The 21,094-nt window shown below is 37.8% G+C and overlaps 1 protein-coding gene and 1 non-coding gene across 3 annotated transcripts in view; one reads left to right on the top strand and one right to left on the bottom strand.

Moving 5' to 3' along the window:
* The window catches only part of LOC103482325 (partitioning defective 3 homolog), a 388,210-nt gene that overhangs the window by 356,769 nt on the left and 10,347 nt on the right, over positions 1 to 21,094 (bottom strand). The gene's annotated exons all lie outside the window — the stretch shown is intronic.
* On the top strand, positions 2,029 to 2,100 carry trnaw-cca (transfer RNA tryptophan (anticodon CCA)). Its single transcript has one exon. It is a non-coding gene; the product is annotated as a tRNA-Trp (tRNA).

The raw sequence follows: 21,094 nt of genomic DNA on the forward strand, positions 1-21,094 counted from the left end.
ATATATAAGAAAAAGGGACGTAGTGCTTTGCTACTAATTGTAAACAATACGACAGCTAGATAAGGAAAAAATGTTTTAATAAAAATAAAAAATAGAGCGAGCACTTTGTCATAACTAACCACTGACTTTGTCAAGCTAGTGTTTCGGTTCAGTTAAAAAAAAAAAAAGAAAAAGGCGACCCCACACACCAACTCTGACAGATCATTTGTAGAGCAGGGGTTTAAATTAGGTAATCATTTATTAATAATCACAAAATAAACATCAAGTCTCAAAACATAACACTATAACAGATTGTGAAAGTTCTGTTTTTTGTGTGGGAAAAGTTTGCATGTTATAGGTGTTGAATCCTCCTGATACACTGTTGTTGGTTCCTGATACGCTGTGTCTAGGGTAGCTGACAAAAAGAGCGGGGAAAAAAACAAGAATACGAGTGGTTTTAAGTTGTTTTTCTGTGTTATTTTCCCTTGGATGTGGTGCACGGCACTAAATTAATAATACCTAAATCTCCAGGTTAAAAATGTTTTTAACAAAATTGTCCTGCCACAGCAGCGCAACTGTGGCTGACAAGTAAAAGAATCGTCTTGTTGGCCAAAATGCACAAAATTTCCAGATGTAAACAACAACATGCAAAGTGTCTATAGATTTTAGTGACTGAAATACTAACTTCAGAGATATCATTTTGAGGCTGCTTATTGCAACTGGTATCATCATCACAACAATAACAATAACACTGAATTATGTTTCACTGTAACCTTAACCAAGTGTGACAGTGTTAAAAGAATGTTATCCAAAAGATATTGGAGGGGAGAGGGAGGGGGGGGGGGGGGCTGAGATTAAAAAGATAATAAGAACAATTATCACGTCTGGAACAGAACAAGTGGTGTCCGGAATGTGTGTCAGAACAATGACACATGAAAACAATATACTGCAAACAGCATGGCTTACAGAAAACCTGTAAAAGAAAACCAGTGTAACCTGTGCTGACAAAACAACTACCAGCACTCTGAAGTGTGACCTCTTCTCCCAGTTCAGCACAGGAAGCAACCATGGGCCAAAAGTTTCTATTTTTATTTTTACAGAAATGTACAGATTTGCACATTTATTTGATAACTCTGCATCAGTACAGCACACTTAAATATACCAATAGCTTCACAAGCTTGGTCAGACATGTAAAAAAGAAAGTGCAATTAAGAATTCTAAATATAATGTAAAATAAATAACGCATGACATCGCTCAGAGCACAAAGCATAGAATTATACTGAATAGATCTGCCCTTATGGATCAGGCACATTGTCACCAACACCTGATATAGAATTTTTTTTTCCAATATCAGGACCAATAGAGATATTAAAATCGGATCAGTACATCGCTAAACACAAATGACAGATATGGCAATAGCATCATACTGTATCCTTAAACCACTAAAGTAAGGCATCATTATGACAATAACTACCTAATATGAACAGTAGAAGACCACAGATAATCCCTACTATGAAACTGAATGCACCTGCAAGTGAAAGGGATAAGAAAATAAACAGTGCAGACCGGAGCAGATAGGAAGGTGCAACAATATGTGTATGAGAACTAGAAAGCAGTTCTCATACACACTGCTTATGAGAACTGCTTTTTTTAGTGACTAAAACATGACCTTCTTAGTCACTTTTTTAATTACTCCTTCATTCCCCCCCAAGAAGACTGACTTTGTCTGTTCATGTATCTGCCTAGATGATCTAGTGTCAGAGGTGAAGGGAAACAGAGAGGTTGTTGTTGTGTCACATCAAGACAAGCAGAAGGTCTCTGCGTCTTTATGTCTTTGTAGCAGAGTGGGGTTGTCTGTTCCTGTCAAAAAGAAAAAGGCACAAAGCCTGCTGCTGCCCTCGAGGGACCACAGCATAAGGAGAAGAGTGGGAAAATGACAAAGGCTGAGCGCGTGTGCCAGTGTGTTGCTATCCGGCGCTATTACAGCAACAGCAAGTGTTGCTATTCCCACCGGACTAATATCACTGCCCACGTCTGAGTCGGCAACAGGACCTCGTGGCGCAACGGTAGCGCGTCTGACTCCAGATCAGAAGGTTGCGTGTTCAAATCACGTCGGGGTCAAAGCTTTTCACGCTCGCAGAAACTCTCCTGAATGAATTCAACAACAAACCCGATTAGAAAGTGATGGAGGCAGCGTGGATTTAGTATGCATTTAAAGAAAATACCGTAAAGATGGAACTGGTTGAACAGCGTGCTTTCACAGAGCACGAGTAGACACCAATTGTGACCGTGAATGTTATCATCCAAAGATGACTTTCTCGCGTTCTCTTCTGTAAACTGAGAAGGAGAATGAAATATGATGAAAATGCAAGCAGCTTACAAAAGGGACGTCACAATGACTTGGTGCTTTAAATAAATACTGATCTAATAATCATTTCTGATTAATTGTCAGAATAATTGATTACTAAAATAATTGTTAGTTGCAGCCCCTGCATTAAATTAGTGCTTGACAGAAGATACGGTTTTCAAATAAGTGAGGGAAATCTGAAGAGAGATCTTGGTGTACGGGGAAACATTTAACATAAATCCTTCTGACTTGGCAGTTTTGGTTAAATTTATTAAAAACTACTTTAGTAAATACAGTTTCCCTGTCAACATGGGGCACATTTCCCCTCCATCTTGTTTCCAGTACATCACCGATACGCTCTGCTTCCACTGCAGGGGAACTACAGCCACTGTGAATGTTCAAACATCACCTGGACTGTAGGGGGAAATGACGACAGGGAAACTTTTACAAATTTTGCAGACATCACAAAACTTGCAAAAATCTCACAAATGTAAGGTGAAATCCTTAATCCAACTTACATTTACTTGCCCGACTTGGCAGTATTCAAACATACTTTGCCATTTAAACTTTTGATTCACTGTAATATTTTGGCATTTCTTTCACACAAGGCTAGGAAAAACTTGGCACATGGACATGAACAAAACACAGAATGATGGATGTGCTGTGGTGGCGCAGGGGTTAAGCACAACCTACATATGGAGGCCTTAGTCCTCAACACAGCTGTCGCAGGTTCAATTCCCAGCCTTGGCAACCTTTGCTGCATGTCTTCCCCGTTCTCTCATTACCTGCTTTCCTGTCAATTAGCTATCAAATAAAGGCCACTAGAGCCAATAAAAAAAAAAAAACACAGAATGATATATGAGGTAGAAAAACACATCACTGAACACATCTTCCCAGAGGAAGAGGATGTTATGGTTCAGAATCACGCCAGCATATTGAAATTGGTGTTTACAAACGCTCTAAGTTTTTCTGTTATGTGTACAGTTAATTCCACTACTTTTCAGATTTTTACTTGTAAAATAAATATGAAAAGCTGCATATTGTCCTCCCACTTGTAAATAATTTATGTTAATGTATATTTTTGGTGTATCACATATATTAGTACGGTATATACAATAGAGTTTGTTATTGTAAACTAGACAAAATGTGAAAAGGTTTGAAGGAAGACTTTTGGAAGACAATATGCACCGAGAAAGAATAACAGTAAATAACCACACTGTTTAACTTCTTCAGTGCTTCTTTACTAGTAAAAAACCTTTATATTACCAAATTTAATACATACTGTGAACCGAACTAGAAGTTACAACTGTTTGTCACAATATTTGTGGGTGAAGTTTTCACTTGTGTCATACAAAAATGTGAGGTTAACAGATGAAACCTACTCTGACCTCTGCATACAATGGAAACCTAAGAAATCCTGATCCATACAGCAAGAACACACAAGTACATCTGGCTAAGATTAAGGCAGAGAGTGAAGGGATGAAATGATCTGGCAATTTATGCTCCAGTTCTAGTGTAAAGTATCTGTAATAACCAGCAAACAGGTTGAGCAACAAGTTCTTTAGATATATTTCTACTAACTCCCAACTTTTAACTGTCTGAACACAGGCTAATGGTAGGGTCCATTAGCCTGTGACATCTGACCTTTAGAAATACTAACAATACCATGAATCACTGATGTTTCTCAACTTCAACCTCCCACTCAGAGTTTTGACTCTACAGCTCAATAATTGCAGCAATTTATGGAGTGAATGTTCTCGCTTGTGTGTCATAAACACCACTGTCACACACATACATGCACAAACTCCACAAGCTCCTTATCATTTCCAAAATATTCATAGCTTCAGCAGAATTTGTTCAACCAAAAGCAGCGTGTTACCAGTCAAATATCTTTGGCTGCACATAAAATGTGAGTCTTATTTTGCTAATATATGAACAGTGATTTGTGCTCTTTAAATTCCTTATGTTTTGTAACTGTGGGGAAGTAACAAAATTATTCATGTGAAATAAACAAAATAGAGTTGCACTGGAAAACCAACTGATATTCAAAATCAACTGATTTTTATCTTGATCAGGCCGAACCAGTAAACAGGTTGGAAAGTCTTTAGTCCACCTTTCTCTAGTTAGTGAATGTTGCTACTTAAGAAAAATAGTTTTTAAATGAGCCATTTTCTTAAGACTTATCTGCTTAAAGTCTTGTGAGAGAGAACAGGCCTTTCAGCAGATAACAGGAAGGCTGAATGTTGTATTCCTTATCTTTCAACTTCTGTCTACTATAGGATATCTTGCATGTTGTCAGTCTTTATTTACTCTCAAACATTAGGAAAAGTACAACTGTGAATTAGGGCCACTTTAGACAGAAATAAGGAGGAAAGAAAAAAAAACACATTTTGAGAATAATCTCAGAGATTTCATACAAAGAAATATCTACTTTTCATAAGTCAAAAACCTTCAACTTCATAGTTAAAATCCACAAATACTTGAGATCCCATATGAAATACAAATAATTTGCTATCTTAATAGCACCATGCATCTTGACATGCATTAATACACACAATAGAAGATATTTTAGCATTATCTAAAAAGTTAGAAAAGACAAAGACAATGACAGGAAGTGGTAGTAGGATAATGGCTCGGCATGTTTTTAATGAGATATTGCATGAACATACTTATTCATGTGTGATTTTAATTGTGTTTCTTATTTAATGGAAGCACCGCAACTGGGAAATAGTTTGAGGGTTTATTTACATTAACGGAATACCGACAATTGTTTCTGCACATTTGTAATGCAAACACAGCTATTAAAACCTTAGATCAGTCAAATTTACTCAGCCTTATTCCAATATTTTGCTGTTCACAATACCATGACTCAGTCAGAGTTGAACTTCCACAAACTGTTAAGCAGAGAAAATTTACTTTTCAGTAGACTTTAGTATGATTTATCCAGCTAAAATAGACTCAACGTTGCTTCAGGGGAATAACATTTTGTCCAAGAGAAAAATGCTAGGCTTAAACTGTGTGATTACAGTTTATGTGTAAGAAGATTGCAGCTGTCTTGTGAGGGAAGTCATACAATGTTTTTTTTGTTTTGTTTTGGGTTTTTTTTTTGCTTTTTTCTAAGGCGAAGTCTCTTCCAGGGTTTGTGTATAATTTATGTGCTGCCCATGCAATACAGCTGCAGCCTGCCAAGCTCAAAACAGAAATATGAGACGCTGCTGCACACGCGCTTACAGTGCAGAGCGCTTACAGCTCTGCGCCAGCCAGAGGCCTACTGTACGCAATTATCCACTGGAGTGTGTCATCGTAGAGAATGAAAAGTACGAAAAGAGTCACATTTAATGTCCTTAATGTTTTGGTACTACTTATATTTTTAAAAAAAAAACAAAACTAATTTTAAAGCTTTACTATTTACACTACTTTATTATTACTCTGCTCCACCCAAGCAGTTACCAAAGGGATACACCTTTATAGCTACCAGCTGTATTTTATAAGACAAGGATAACCATTACATTAATAACGGATTCTTTTAGGCCTTAATTTCTGTTCATCAGAAATTAAGGCCTAATTAATTTCTGTAAGGAGAAAATCATCTGTAAGTCATCTGTAAGGAGATGATTTTCTCCTTACAGCTAACAAAAACATCTTTAAAAAGAAAAAAAACAATGTGGGCTTAATGAAAAACATGTTTAGTACCTCGCAAAGGTTACTATTCAAAAGCTGGTGTACTGCATGGTGTATTTTATGGCTGTGTACTTTTGCCTTGTTGCTAAAATGTGCTAAAATTTATTGATTGAAAAGTTACTTTTAATCTAACAAACGAGCCCCATCTGTTCATTTATAAGAAACATGTCTGACTAAAATGGAGGAATTTCAAAACCTGTTTGAAAATAATTTCATTTCCAACCCAGAAATGTTCAACAGCTGTCAATCTGTCAATGTTTTGATGTCTCAAATTTCTCTCAAAAAAGAAAAAAAAACTGAAGGAAATGGTAATAAAAATGATCTTCTACGCAGTAAGCAAAAATATATAGTCATTCCTAAGTCATACGACATCTGATTTTTTTTTTTTTTGACTGATCATGAATCATATGCAGGAATAAACCCTGTAGTCATCCTTCCGACTCTTTGATCTGCTGGAGTAGTGGATTTGCTGTCCCTAAACCTTGAGACTGCAAGTATGTGTACAGCTGTGTACCTCTCCAACCCCCCACTTTATAATAAGTCCAACGAGGAAAGCTGAGCATCTGGTCTACATACTAGGAGCAGGTCGGAGTGTGAGTGTGTGGGTTCACACAAACCACTAAAGCTGCTTTATGGCCCTGCCTGTACTGGATGCACTGCTGTGATGAAGGTTTCACTGACAAATTAAGACAGACATTATCACAGGAGGCTCTCATTAAGTAGCATTATAATTACACCTAATCATCATTAAACCGATTAAAGAGTAAACGTTCAGCTACGATTTGCCTGTGGCCGTCTGATTAAACATCAAAGACGACTCCTTTTGTTCTTACCATTGGTCTTCCTGCAAGCGTACAAGAATAAACGGTCCTCTCGCTTTTTCTAAACATTATAGCTCAAAAGACTGTGGTATGTAGTCCTCCCCCTCTACCCAACCTTAGAATGATAGTCCTAAAAGACATCCTGTGGAACCGAATGTCTTCGGAAGTTGCCTAATTTGAGTGCGACAGTATGACAGCATCTTTAGTAATGCTAACCTTGCTAATTGTGCCAGTCACTAAAATCAGATGCTAAATACAGTTGAAATTGTTAAAATTTCAATTATTTTGTTACAACATTATAGTAAAACCCTGTTTTAAGACAATGTGCTCTTTTGCACATAGTTTTAAATCACCACTGTGCCTTATAAATAATGAATATCCATTCATTGGATTTAGGCTGGAATAAAATATTCTGAACATAATCTAATACGAAGAGGAATCAATTACAATCAGTCTCATCAAGTCAGTTTGGAAATTACACAAAAGTGTCATGGAAAAGCAACGCTTCACTGTTCACTCCACTGGGTATTTCAGAACATCATAGTCAAGTAATCAAACCAAAGGATATCCTGCCACTTTAAATATAACTGGAAATTTTAAAATGTATTTTTTAAGTTCGATGTGAAACAAAAATCCATGACACTAAAACCTTGCTTTTCACTTTAACTGCATATTGACTGAGACAGAACGTTGTATTACTGTGTGTCTGCAAAGATAAGTAGGTCCAACAGCAACATATGCAGCACAGAGATCTACTGACAATGAAGTACAGCTGAATTCATCTCAGTTGTCAGTGGGACAGAGCACCACATCTGCAGGCCACAAAGTTATCCGGTAGTTTGCTATTAATTTTCCACCCATCCATTTTCTAACACCCTTGCCCTAGTGGGAGTGGGAGGGGTGCTGCTGTTGGGCGATATTTTAGCAATATTAGGGATCATCAATCTTTTTAGTTTTAAATAGAACCAATCACATGATGATATAGTTGTTGTTTTTTTTTCATTTTGTATCAACACCATAATGTGAAACTTATTTTTCCTCAAATTTACAGTACAGTAAGAATCTCATAATGAGTCTTGCCTATATACTTTACACCATCTGTGAACAATGACTGAGGAGGTAGGCATGGAGAAAAGGGCATTGTTGATTATGAAACTACAGTCCGAGTCTTAAGGGTGTCATTTCAGTTTACATTATTCATCTCTGGAGAATTTGTTTATGCCTTTCTCTTCTGTTAAACAACTGCTAAAAAGAGAAGCATGCTGAATACTCCTAAGGCGTTTACGTGCTAAAGACCAAATTGAAAAGAAGCAACGGGGACCGAGACCACAGAACACAAGATCACACACGGTTGGTAAAAAAAAAAAAATCATTCACAGATGTGGAAGCCCTGTCCTGTCAAACCAACTGACGCACGTGTGCAAACAAAATTGTCTCTATCAACCAAATGTTTGCTCGTTTTATTGTTATCCACAAAATTTGTCACAACCCCAATATAGCTGTAAGCTCCGTCCTATTGGTGCAGGACTGTAAAAGCATCAGTCCCATTTGTATCCTGTCAACAGTAGTGCGGTTAACCCAGTGGTGTTAATGCTTTCTTACTTCAAAATATGCACCAGGGCAAGTCTACAGATTCTCATTGGAGGAATGCAAGTTCCGTCGCAAACAAGTCTGGCGAAAAACACAATGAAATAAAGAAAGCTAACAAAGAAAGAAAAACATAAGCCACAGAAATGCAAAGCCCTGTGTGAAATGTTTGTGAGACTGTCAGGGAGTTGTGCAGCTGAGCTCTTCACGTGCGATAACATCAAACATCTGTCTGCGCTGTCAGCTCCGACAAGAGTAGCCAATAACTGCTATTTAAAATACAATTCACTCAGTATACGTCGACCAAAAATCTTTTCCAAATGTACACACATTGGTGGTGTATGACATGCATCGCAAAATACGCTCGTTATTTCTAGTTATAACAAACCATTGAGTGACTGACCCGTGCGCACCAAAAATGCTTCTCTCTACCAAACTCTTACTTTCCATTTCAAGCGTCACTGCTACTGCAGAACTTACCCGCAGCTGGAGTCCATTAATCTGTTCTGCGTAACGCAGCAACGCCCGTCCGCATGGCGTCCGTGTGGACCAAATTCTCCACACCGCGCATCTCTGAATTTTTTTTAAATTTTATGCACAAATAAAGACCTCGTAATGATTCGCCCCATAATGACAGTAGCACCGCACCTCAGAGGTGTTGCTACAAACAGTGTTTTTTTGTTTGTTTTTTTACTACTTCTAAAACGTGTTACGCTTGTTACGCTGCCCCCTAGAGTCTGCGAATAGTGGTTACAACGTGGAGCTTAGTAGAAATGCAGTTTTTCATATTCTGTGTTCTGTTCCTTTGTATTTGTAAATAAATGTTTTCTAAATGACAAAAATAATTATAGGGTAAAAACGCTTCAAAAGTTTCATCAGCCTGATTTCGCGTGGGATGTAAACGTGTCAATTATACTTCTCAAAACATAAGTTGTAGTTTTTAAAACAAAAACCATATATGTTATTTTTGCCAACAATCTCTGTAGTCTTTAAAAATAATCACTGTGGCCTCGGTTGTAGCCATGTTTAAAAAAAATACAATGGTTAGTTCAGCATACAGGATTGGATGAAATATAGCAACTATTATGTTTCTCATTAGTTTATTTTAACAAAAGAAATATGTTTTTTGATTAAGCTTAATCAAATAAAAACCTCTGCTACAGTACTTATTCTTTAGGATTATCAAATCAAAGGTAGTATATACCAATGTACACCAAATGTTTTAAAACAATGACGACTTTTTCTTCGTCTTCATAGTAATTCATTGATTTGTGTTTGTGTGTAATAAAAAAAATTGGCATTTGTTGCTGTAAAGTGACAAAAGCTTAACAAGTTCCGCATTTATAATCATTTTAAAGAAACTGCACTTAGAATGTCAACAATTGCACCTTTTTGTCAGTGCGTAACACCCCTGGTACTACCATGTTTGCTCTGTTCACTGATCCTTTGTGGTAAGGATCAGATATCCTTCCCCTCCCTCTCTGAACCCCCTGGAGTAAAGGGTCGCATCAGTTCACTTCAATCCCTGCTCTGGTGCACAATTTCTCTCACATGCAGACAAAAAGAAAATATGCATAGAATCCCTTGTTAGCAGCTAAAACTTTTTTTTTTTTTTTTTTTTGCACTTTTCAGTACAACAGCAATACTTCAAGGTCCCCCATTACAAGCAACAGTTTAACAATCTGTCAGTTGGGAAATGCAGGAAAAAAATTATTAGAAATGAAAAGACGTGAAACAGGGTTTTTTTCTGGGTTAAAATCAGAACAGTAAAAAGTAGTTAAATGAGAACATAGGATGCTGAGAGAAATCACCAGAGGCTCCTGCTGCTAGGTTTTTATCTAATGAGCCCAGTAGCTGCAGACAAGTGAATTAGGGACATAGTAGGGAGAAAGAAAAAACTCACACATACTATAAATAATTTCAGGATCTGCAGAAGTTTTGAACAAGACTGTAATGTAAAGTGACTTTAATACTTTCCTTCTCATTGATCGTGACCAAACGGCATGAGAAAAAGCTGAAAAAACAGCTTGCATTTAATATGAAGCAACAGAAGAGATATCAGTTTTACATAGAGGGAGGCGATAGTTTCATCACGTTATTTTGCAGTACTATTGTGATAACTATAAGTGACAATAACTACTACTTCTTAACTGTATGACTGACTGTTTCACAGCAATTATAGCCCCACAAACAAAAATAATGCTATTGAGAAACATTCCCATTAGTAATGCTCTTCTTTAAGAACACCAGTCACATAAAGACGTGTTATCTAACCTGCACACGTTAAATGTATTGTATATGATAAAAGATACAATAAAAGCCCACTTCATTCGTTTGTCAGTTAGCGTCACAACTGAAGAACACACCAACATAAAACCAAAACGTGACCAATTTGAACAAAAGATAATAATATGCTACTAATGAGCCAGTGAACGTCCCTGCTTGACCTGAAGTGTGGCACTGAAGACAACACAAGATATCTCTGCTCAGCTCAGATGGAAAACTTCATATTCATGATCCACTCAAAGCCAGGACATAAATCATATCGAGAACGCGAGACAAGATTTAACAGCTGCTCCTCATACATGTACTAAATCCAACAATTCAGATGTTGCGTTTCACCCAAAAAGCATAAATCTTTTGGCACATCACTCACTTCTTGTGCCAGCCCTACTGCGGGCCACATTGTCTCCGTTTAACTGCCCACCGCTATCCCATTGTCCAACGGCCTTAACTCCTCCTCCACCCATTGCCATCGCTCTGGCTGCTCACAATAAAAGCAGGGAGTGATGGAAGAGGACATCGGTGCTCCAAAGGACCACCACGGTTGCAGACTTGGTGAGAAAGGAGTGGCCCTGGACAGAGAGAATGGCATTGTTCTGTGCTAACTATCTGTGGTTGGTGGTGGCAATATCAGGGGTATGGTGGAGTGGAAACAGCAGCAGAGGCTTTAAGGTTTGTTTGTAGAGATAAGGAATAGCAGACCTTTTGTAAATACTGGGCTGAAAAGATGAGACTTCAAAGCACTAGTGTGCGTTTACGTCAGAGAGCATGGCTTTTCCTAGTGATTGCCCTCTAGAACAGAATCTAAATCCACCTCACCGACAGAGCTGGGGAGTGTTTATACTCTTTAGCAGACTGCAGAGATGACAATCTACAAGGTACATCTGTTTTTTAATTTTTTTAAAAGATTTTTTTGGCTCTAGTGGCCTATATTGGATAGTTAATTGACAGGAAAGTGGGTAATGAGAGAATGGTGAAGATATGCAGCAAAGGTCGCCAAGGCCGGGAATCAAACCTGCAACAGCTGCATAGCGGACTAAGGCATCCATATGTGGGTTGTGCTTAACCCCTGCGCCACCAGAGCACACCAACGAGGTACATCTATTAATCTATTTGTCGTGTCTTCATTTCAATTCACTGACTAAAACGTACAATTTCAATCAGAAATTTCATGGGGTTTCATCATCAGTGACTCAGCATTGCTAAAACAAACTCTAGACTTATTAATCTAGTAGCACTCTGGGGAAGACTTGTAGATTTTTTGGGAGTTGAAGCGATGAGTTCTAAGTGTTTCTTGGGAAAACGGGAGGTAGTTTCAAGCGTTACTTAGTCATCATATACAAACAGGAGTATTACAGGGGAAGCTATTCGGTTGACAGACGTGGTAGGGAACAAACCGGCCAAACCAGGTCTTTCACCTAAAACCTGACAGCACACATATGAAAAAAAAAAAAACTCAGCTCTCCCCAAACAAAACAAAGGGACACTGAATCAATGATGCAATGAGTGTTTTGTCTAACTGAGCTACTCCAAAAGTGGATGATACTGACCTAAGCCTTACATTTTAGGTTCTATGCCAGAAAAAAACAGCACATAATCTAAAAGGCCTTGAGTCAGCAGAGCGCCAGTCAAACATTATAACCACTGCTAAATAGTGACTGCAACAACATATACTAAAGCCAAAGTTTTTCAACTTGGTCAGTTCTAAATTTAGAAACCCAAAAGTCACTTTTTTTAACAGTTACTATAACAACACTCCTGTTGGTGTGGAAGTTACTTCTCTAAATAAGACTCACTCCACGTTTGTAATTTCCAAGATTTGGAGATGAGGGGTTAACGGTTAAAATTAAGTAAAAGCAAACAACATACTTTTGAGACTTGTATGCGGTTCACTTATTCGGAGCGAGAGAATGAGACTTTCAGCAGATAACAGAAAGGCTGAAGGGAGTACAACAAAGATATTGTTTTATTATTTTGAGCTCTGTTATGTCAGAGACATAACAGATTTGGGAATTTGGAAATTTTGTCTGATTTTTAGGTAATTTCTTATATTTCAAGTGAAATGCCTTAATGCTCTGCCTGACAGTTTCTTTGGACAGTTTGTTGAACTCTCACTGACCTTGGTGTCATGGATCTTCGTTTAAATGCATGGAAAATGCTGCAAACATCTCGATGACACAAAAAGAGTAAAACGGGAAGAATTGTGGCTAATCACATAATGAAGTTGCACGTATTTCAAATAAGTGTGCTGCCCTACTTTTAGCTGTCACTGCTAAAACTGGTGTATAAAGGTCAGGTTTATAAAAGTCAGAGAAAATTGCCCACCTAAATCTGATTGATTTTTTTTACAGAAGTTAAAGTGAGGTTATACGCAGTTTACAGGCATCTATTTACAGATTTTTGTAAACTTTACACCCATCAAAATAAAACCTAAATCATGTCCATCTATGGTACAAGTCTAAAGAGTTACCAAAATGTCAAAAATGGGCCCTCATTTTGCAGCATATTTTAATTATAGTACACATTCTTTTACCGTTTTATCATTCCACTGGAACACCACTCTCAAGTGAAAATATTATTCAATATAGTATGTGTCTGTTAGTTGTTTTGTTAAAATGTTTTTATTCATTTTATCCAAAACAGAAACTTAGCAGACATCATTTCTGGTCAGATTTTCTTAGCTCGGGTTTTGGGAAATATGTTTTCAGGAAACAGATACTACAGGTTTTATCCTTCCCTCGGGCGTAACCCATCCTTAATGATAGGCTGTGAGAATGTTGCTCTGTCTGTGGCCATTCAGGATCCTCTGTCCAAGGAAACAGATGAGCAGAACCTGATCTGTCATCAGGTTCGGTGAACACTTCTCACTGCAAAAGGTACAGAAAAGCCATAGTTTCTCATCAAACCCTTAAATCAGCCCAATCTATAACCAATGTGTGGATGTGCCACAACATTTTCCAGTAGTAACAGAAACAAAACTGAAGTTATCATCTATAGATCTAAGGAGAAATGATCTAGAGTCGGCACACAGCTTCAGTCATTACAGCTAGAAACTAGTGATCAAGCCTGAATTCTGGGTTTAGTGGTGGACTCAAACCTGAACCTTCAGATTCACATAAAGACAGTGACAAAGTTGGTCTTCTATCGCCTGCAGAAAATTTCCGAGATTAAAGGACTAATATCACAACAAGATCTAGAGAAACTCTTCTGTGCGTTTATCTTTAGTTGTATTGATTACTTTAACAGTGCCCTCACCGATGTGCCTGAAAAGTAAATCAGACAGCTGCAGCTGATCCAGAACGCTGCTGCTCATATTTTCACAAAAAATAGGAAAATAGAGCACATCATCTTATCTTAGTTTTAAAATCCTTACACTGGCTAGCTCTAGCTCACAAACTACACTTTAAAGTATTTGTTAGGTTAGAAATCATTGAACAATTTAGCATCAAAATACAAAAGACATGCTGTTCCATCAACCTTCCATACCATTCAGGTTTTCTGATTCTGGCCTGCTCTGCATCCCCAGAATCAAACATAGAGAAGTAGCATTTAGTTTATACACACCACAAATCTGGAACAAACTTCCAGAAAACTGTCAAAACACTGAGTTTCTTTAAATCCAGCCTAAAAGTTGACCTAGATTAATATATTTGATATTTATTTTCTTGATGGTGGTATTTGACAAAGTGTAATGTTTATTGCTGTTCCATAAATGGCTAGAGTGTTGTGTTTTTATGGTGTAAAGCACTTTGAATTACTTTATAGTTTAAATTTGCTATAAATAAATTTGACTTAAGCCACATATGACTACATCTTTTTCATATATTTTAAGATTTTTACTCATTCTGTTGCCAAGTCATCTTTTAGTTTCAGGCAATATGCTTTAAAATGCAGCTATAAAAAGTCTGAGTCAGTGTGCATTTTATCCAAACCGTATATGAAAAAACATAACAGGTGAACATGAACAACACACTGATCCTAATTTTACTTCTACAGAGTTCCACTTCCTTCGCCTGCACCAAACGACCTCAATTTATGATCCAAGCAAAGACTTATCATCCCACAGCATGTTTGGTGACCAGAAAAATGTCTGGGCAGGAAATTATGCTGCGCAGATAAATCCACAACTTTACATATTCATCAGTGAAATTCCCCACGCGAAAGCTCTACGGCAGCCATTAAAACCAGATGGGCTGAATTTAAAGTTCATCTGCAAAACCGCAAGGTCTATGCTGAAATTAAGATGTGTGCAACACCCAGCTTAGGGATGAAAGTACATCTTAGTGAACTAGGATGAGCTCAGAGCAGTGGAATCCAAATCAGCGACAAATGTCTGTGCTTCAACAGCGTTTGACATTGGCACTTCTAGCGCTTTTTCCAGTCAATAAAGCTGAAAAACCATATGTCCAGCTGAGGAGAAACTAGTCTTACGTTTATGTTGCAAACGCTTTTGTGAATTAGGATAAGGATGGGACTTAGCCTGTTAGACTGAAAATGAAAATAAAGGTTAACAGGTTAGACTGCTTTATAAGAGCTTTCTTTAGCAATGATGACTGAGTGGTGCTTTAAGCAATAAATATTGAACAATAAATGATTAGGATCAAAAGACAACAAAAAAAGATGAAAAACAGCATAACACTTTGATAAATTTCAATATTCATGAGAAATACTTCAAATTTCAATCAGCCCAGTCAAAAGTTTCCAAATAGACAATCAAATATAAGAGGATTGCCTTTCTTCTTCATATATTGAGAGTAAAGATTGCAATTTTAGAAGTAAGACTTACTTCACAAGACATTAATTGTGTAAGCCCAGGCCTTATTTAATTAATTTTCAGTCAAAATAACTAAACCTTAGAATACTGTAATAAAATGGAGTACAACTGTTAAATAATGCCTTTCATGTTGTTAAATTTAGATATTAAACAGGACAAGACTACATTTTTTAAAGAGAAACATAGCTGCGAGCTCTTAGTAGCACCTGGCATCTTTAGTTGTGCTGTGAAAAAGCTAGCATTCTAGCTAGTGGAAAAATTCAACAAGAGCTACATATTTTCTGGAGGTAAAAGTAAGTTAAGAGGAGATACAGGACTTACATTTTTGTCAGACAGAAGAAGCACAAGTAAAAGTGAAAGTGCTGGAAGCAAATTAGGTACAACAAAGCTAGCACTTTCCAAGCAACTAGGCCTGCTGCAACAAAAAAGCCACAGGTCTGATTAATGATACTGATTAGGGCTGTATCCTGTCCAGGTGGGTTCTTAAAATAACCAAGATGTCAATACTTACTTTAACAACCACCAGTTAAATCAAAGAAGAAAAATAAGAAGATGCTTAATTTACTCTTATGTTGCAGAGATAACCGAACTGAACTGAACAGACCAACAGGTCTGTTCAGTTCAGGTGATTAGCTCCACCTGTGCTTCTTAGGCCATAAAAGTCTAACTGGCAACAGTTTAAATAAAAAGTCTGCTGGAGTGTTATCTCTGCTGGCAAGCTTTTTGGATAGTTATGAGGTTTTAAAACTTTTTTTTAATGTTTTTGGAACCGTTTCAGTATGTATTAGGCAATGATAAAGCAGAGCATGCATCCCAGCTGTGCCACTATAAGCCAGACAAGCCTCACAATGTGACAGAGGTGAATGTCTTACATTATCAGGAAAAAAAAGGGCTTCAGAGGAAATGCATTAGGTGTCCCCTGTTAAAATACAGGCTGGTTGTTAATGTTTTGACAAACCCTGTGAGCTTCCGCGGCGCTAACAAAGCGTATTGAAACTGATGCATGCTGTTAACAAAACAGTGGATCACTCCCAAGAAAGCCTGGCATGGTCTACGTGTCGAAACACTACAAACCACATAGTTGGCCCATGCTACAACTTGCTCCAATTTAAATAGTTTGAGACACAGATTGCCATCTCACAGAGATGTAAGATGAGAAAAACAAGGATATTTACTCAAATTAAATGGAATCTGAGCTGGAACCTCCATCATGTATGCCATACCAAAAGCATTGCTGTCCGCCAGTAGTGGGCCAGTAGTGGGCCAGTAGAGGGTTTTCTTGAGTTTTTAACGGTCCAATTTATGAAATAGATTCTTTCTGGTTATCTCTATTTGGTTTTTAGCTGTGTGGAGCATAGAGTAATCGGCCCTGGCTCTCTTCCATCTGCTGCTTTGCACTGTGGGGAAGAAGGCGAAGACAAGTATTCCTGTTTGGAAATGTTTCTTATTGTAAAAGACACAAAAGTCCTAATAAAACTTGTTGGAGTGTTACCCATCATTGCTACTAAAATAAACGCGGTTTTAAAACTGCACACGACTAACTGTGTCATGTCCTCCAGAACGGAAACCTTAACTAGCTTGCCTGGTAATAACAGCTAGGTATATTTCGCATTTGAGCACTTGACAGCTTTTGAAATAGCCGAAAGAAAACACCTCATCCTATCTGCAAAACCTTTTATTGAAAAACAATTTTTTTTAAAAATTGCCCCGTTTCCATTAAGCAAATTTATTTTCAAAATGTGAAATTGCACAATTATATGGTCAGTGGAAACAACTGGTATGCTGAATGCCATTTACTGTAACTGAGGTTGTGTGAAAAGAGTATGCCGTTGATTTTAAACGGAAAAAAAATGATAGTTTACATGGTGGCTTTGTGTCATAATAGACTTAATTCTAATTTTAACTGAGTAATTAAATTTACTGATGCATGCTAATATGAACAAATGGCATGCAAGTGTGTGTTTTGGAGGATGAAAAGAAAACAGGTTTCACAGAGTGGAATACTATGTATTATTTATTCCCTCTCTTCATCTTGGGTGTGAGAAGACCCAAGATGCAGTACTAGACCTTTGACTTTGGGTCAAGAACCACTACCTCAGATGACATTGTTATATCTGTAACACTTCTAGTATTAGATTATGTTTAATAAAAACAAAGAATTTAATACTGGACCGAGTAACATTATCATCATTAAAAACATATAGGCAGGTGAAAGAAGTACTCCACATGATAGCTGTTAAGTTTGCTAGTTTTTTGTATGCATGTAAAACTTCATGTCAATAAGTAGAAACAGTTGCTGACTATAAAATTGTGCTCCACCATTACTAAACAACAAAGTAATGTGTGTTTGAAGTTAAGAAACCTTGTTAAATAAAACGTGTTAAGCATAAACAATGGGAGGTGTGAAAACTGCTTAGAAGAATGCACTTGGAAGCTGAAGTGTTTTTCCCCTTCACAACAGCAAAATGAAGCTTAATACCAGCCCTTCCTGCATGAAATCCATCTAATATCATGCTGGCCTTTACTGTCTAGGACATATGACCTACAGTCATGGCCAAAGGTTTTGAGAATGACACAAATATTATATTTTCACATGATCTGCTGCACTCTGGTTTTCATGTGTGTATGTCAGATGTTCTTCGAACAAGCCGTTTTCCAGATGTCCCAAACAATCGGAAAGGGGATTCATCAGAGAAAATGACTTTACCCCAGTCCTCAGCAGTCCACTCCCTGTACCTTTTGCAGATTAACAGTCTGTCCCTGATGTTTTTCCTGGAGAGAAGTGGCTTCTTTGCTGCCCTCCTTGAGACCAGGCCTTGCTCCAAGAGTCTCCGCCTCACAGTGCGTGCAGATGCACTCACACCTGCCTGGCGCCATTCCTGAGCAAGCTCTGCACTGCTGGTAGCCCGATCCCGCAGCTGAAACAATTTTAAGAGACGGTTCTGGCGCTTGCTGGTCTTACTTGGGTGCCCTGGAGCCTTTTTGGCAACAATGGAACCTCTCCTTGAAGTTCTTGATGATGCGATAGATTGTTGACTGAGGTGCAATCTTTCTAGCTGCGATACTTGTCCCTGTTAGGCCATTTTTGTGCTGTGCAATGATGACTGCACGTGTTTCTTTAGAGATAACTATGGTTCACAGAAGAGAAACAATGATGCCAAGCACCAGCCTCTTTTTAAAGTGTCCAGTGGTGTCATTCTTACTTAATCATGACAGATTGATCTCCAGCCCTGTCCTCATCAACACCCACACCTGTGTTAATGGAGCAATCACTGAAATAATGTTAGCTGGTCCTTTTAAGGCTGCAGTGAAGTTGAAATATGTTTTGGGGGATAAAGTTCATTTTCTAGGGAAATATTGACTTTGCAATTAATTGCTGTTAAGCTGATCACTCTTTAAAACATTCTGGAGTATATGCAAATTGCCATTATAAAAACTGAAGCAGTAGACTTTGTAAAAATTAACATTTGAATCATTCTCAAAACCTTTGGCCATGACTGTAGTCTAGGTATCAACAACTCAACAAAAAGTTAAGCTTTTGTTGACTTGTTCCACACATTGGCCAACGTACGCATGAATGCATTCTCTATGAGTATACCGGCTTCTTATTAACCTTTGTGTGTGCGAGGACTGAGGCAAACGTAGAGGACTGTGGCAAATGACGCAAGTTTTACAAGTGTGGGGTTGGTTGGACCCCATTTCTATGTTATGTTATGATGACTGGTAAATCTAAATTTTCCTAGGTGTGTGTCTCTATGTTGCCCTGTGATGGCAACCTGTCCAGGGTGTACCCCAGCTCTCACCCAATGACCCGCAGAGATAGGCACTAGCAACCATGTAAGAACAAGTCTGTGTTGACAATGGATACATGCATTGAGTGAGCCTGGTTTTAATGTTTCAGACTTGGCCACAAGAGGACCACAGTATGGTGTTTTTGGAGTTCAGAAATAATTATTTGTATCTCTTATTATTCTGAAAACCACATTACATTGAAACATCTAGTGGGAACAAAAAAAAAGGAGAGTCTACTACTAAGACGATATTTTGTGTTGGTTACAGTGACGGGGATTTCCCTGACTTCTACACTCTTCCTAACAAACATCCAGTTTGGTTGAAGGAATTACATGAAACAGTCTTAATGATAAGCTTTCCTAAAACACCTATTATTCTCAATGGACTACTCTGTCATGACAAATGGGTGTGTGTCCGGTAAATAAGGATGGAAGCACAAGTGTATAGTGAAATAATAACAACAAAAAGTAGTTGGGGAGGTATTGGTGCATTGACAGAGTATTAGAGTGCAGGGCATTAAAGTCTATTCTCACAGGATTTTATGAACAGATGAGCATACAGATCAGAAAGGCAAGCTGAGGTATAGTGTCTTCTAGTCAAATGCTTTAGGGCTGGAGTCATTGACCTGAACTTTTATTGATTCTTACTTTAGAACCAATAACCATATATTCTCTTTGATGATAAAGCAGTCTTCTAATGATGTGGTGAGGAAAGACAGTCATTCTACCCCTGAGTGTGCTGTAATCCAAGCTGCTCTGTTGCATCCAGAGGCAAACTGGCCAGCTGTCCCAACCATGTGCTCCAAAGCAGACCTGCCTCAGATTTTTCTTGTCCACCAAAGAAAAATCCAATTCCTTTGAAAGACTCTACAAATGAAAAATAAGATGTGATCAAGATTGTTGTCAAGTAGCCCTGATTCTTTAGATTTTGTTATGTTAAGACGAGATAGAAAGTATCTCGTCTTAACGAGATACGGCTCCATGTCTGGTTTCACTTTGACTGTTTTGAACCAATATCTAGCGACTATAATTTATTTCTATGCACCTTTTCAAAAGTATTTTCTTCTTCTTCTGTTGTTCCTATAGTTTGGTTACCTTATAACATAATTTCTGCCTAATATTTGCTCCTCATTTAACGAAAACAATAAAAGCAGACCCTTACCTTTTGTTTAAAAAGTTTTTTGTACCTCCATTTCTTTTAATACAGTCAAATAATTGCACGGTGAGATATGTGTGGGTCTGATGAACATGGAAAAAGGTTATAATTCAGAATAATCTTAATTAATGATTTGTCCAAGATTTATGATTAGAAGTCATGTGTCACTGTAGGGTCAAAAAGATATGGAATGAAATAGCTGTCCTGGTTTTGTTGTAGGCTGCATATTGGGGATTCTACTTAGGCATATGCATTATGATGTAGTTCAACAATGATGTTTAAGTCTACATGTTTGGGGCCCTTTCTGAAAGAAGTACCCGCACTCCAGTCTCAAAACTTTTGCAGCCCCTAACAAGTTCTCTGCTGGGAATGTCTTATCTTTAGCTCCATCAATCTTACCATCACCTCTGACCCCTCTCCCTGCCCCAAATAAAAAGGCAGCTCCACTGCATGATGCTACTGCTACCTCCATGTTTCATAAGTTACTCTCAGAAGTCACCTGTGTGTAAGTTACTCAATTTTCTGAAGAGAAAATATTCAGATGTTGTGTTGGTTGACTGAATAAAATCTGGATGAAATTCTTTGAAGTTTGTGGTCATAACATGACAAACCACAGAGAAGCTCTTGCAGAACACTGTAATCATGCTTAGAGCAAAGTATTTGTCTACAGAACAA

The sequence above is a fragment of the Poecilia reticulata genome, chromosome 20, assembly GCF_904066995.2.
Source record: "Poecilia reticulata chromosome 20, P_reticulata-male-v2, whole genome shotgun sequence".
In the NCBI taxonomy this organism is placed as follows: Eukaryota; Metazoa; Chordata; class Actinopteri; order Cyprinodontiformes; family Poeciliidae; genus Poecilia; species Poecilia reticulata.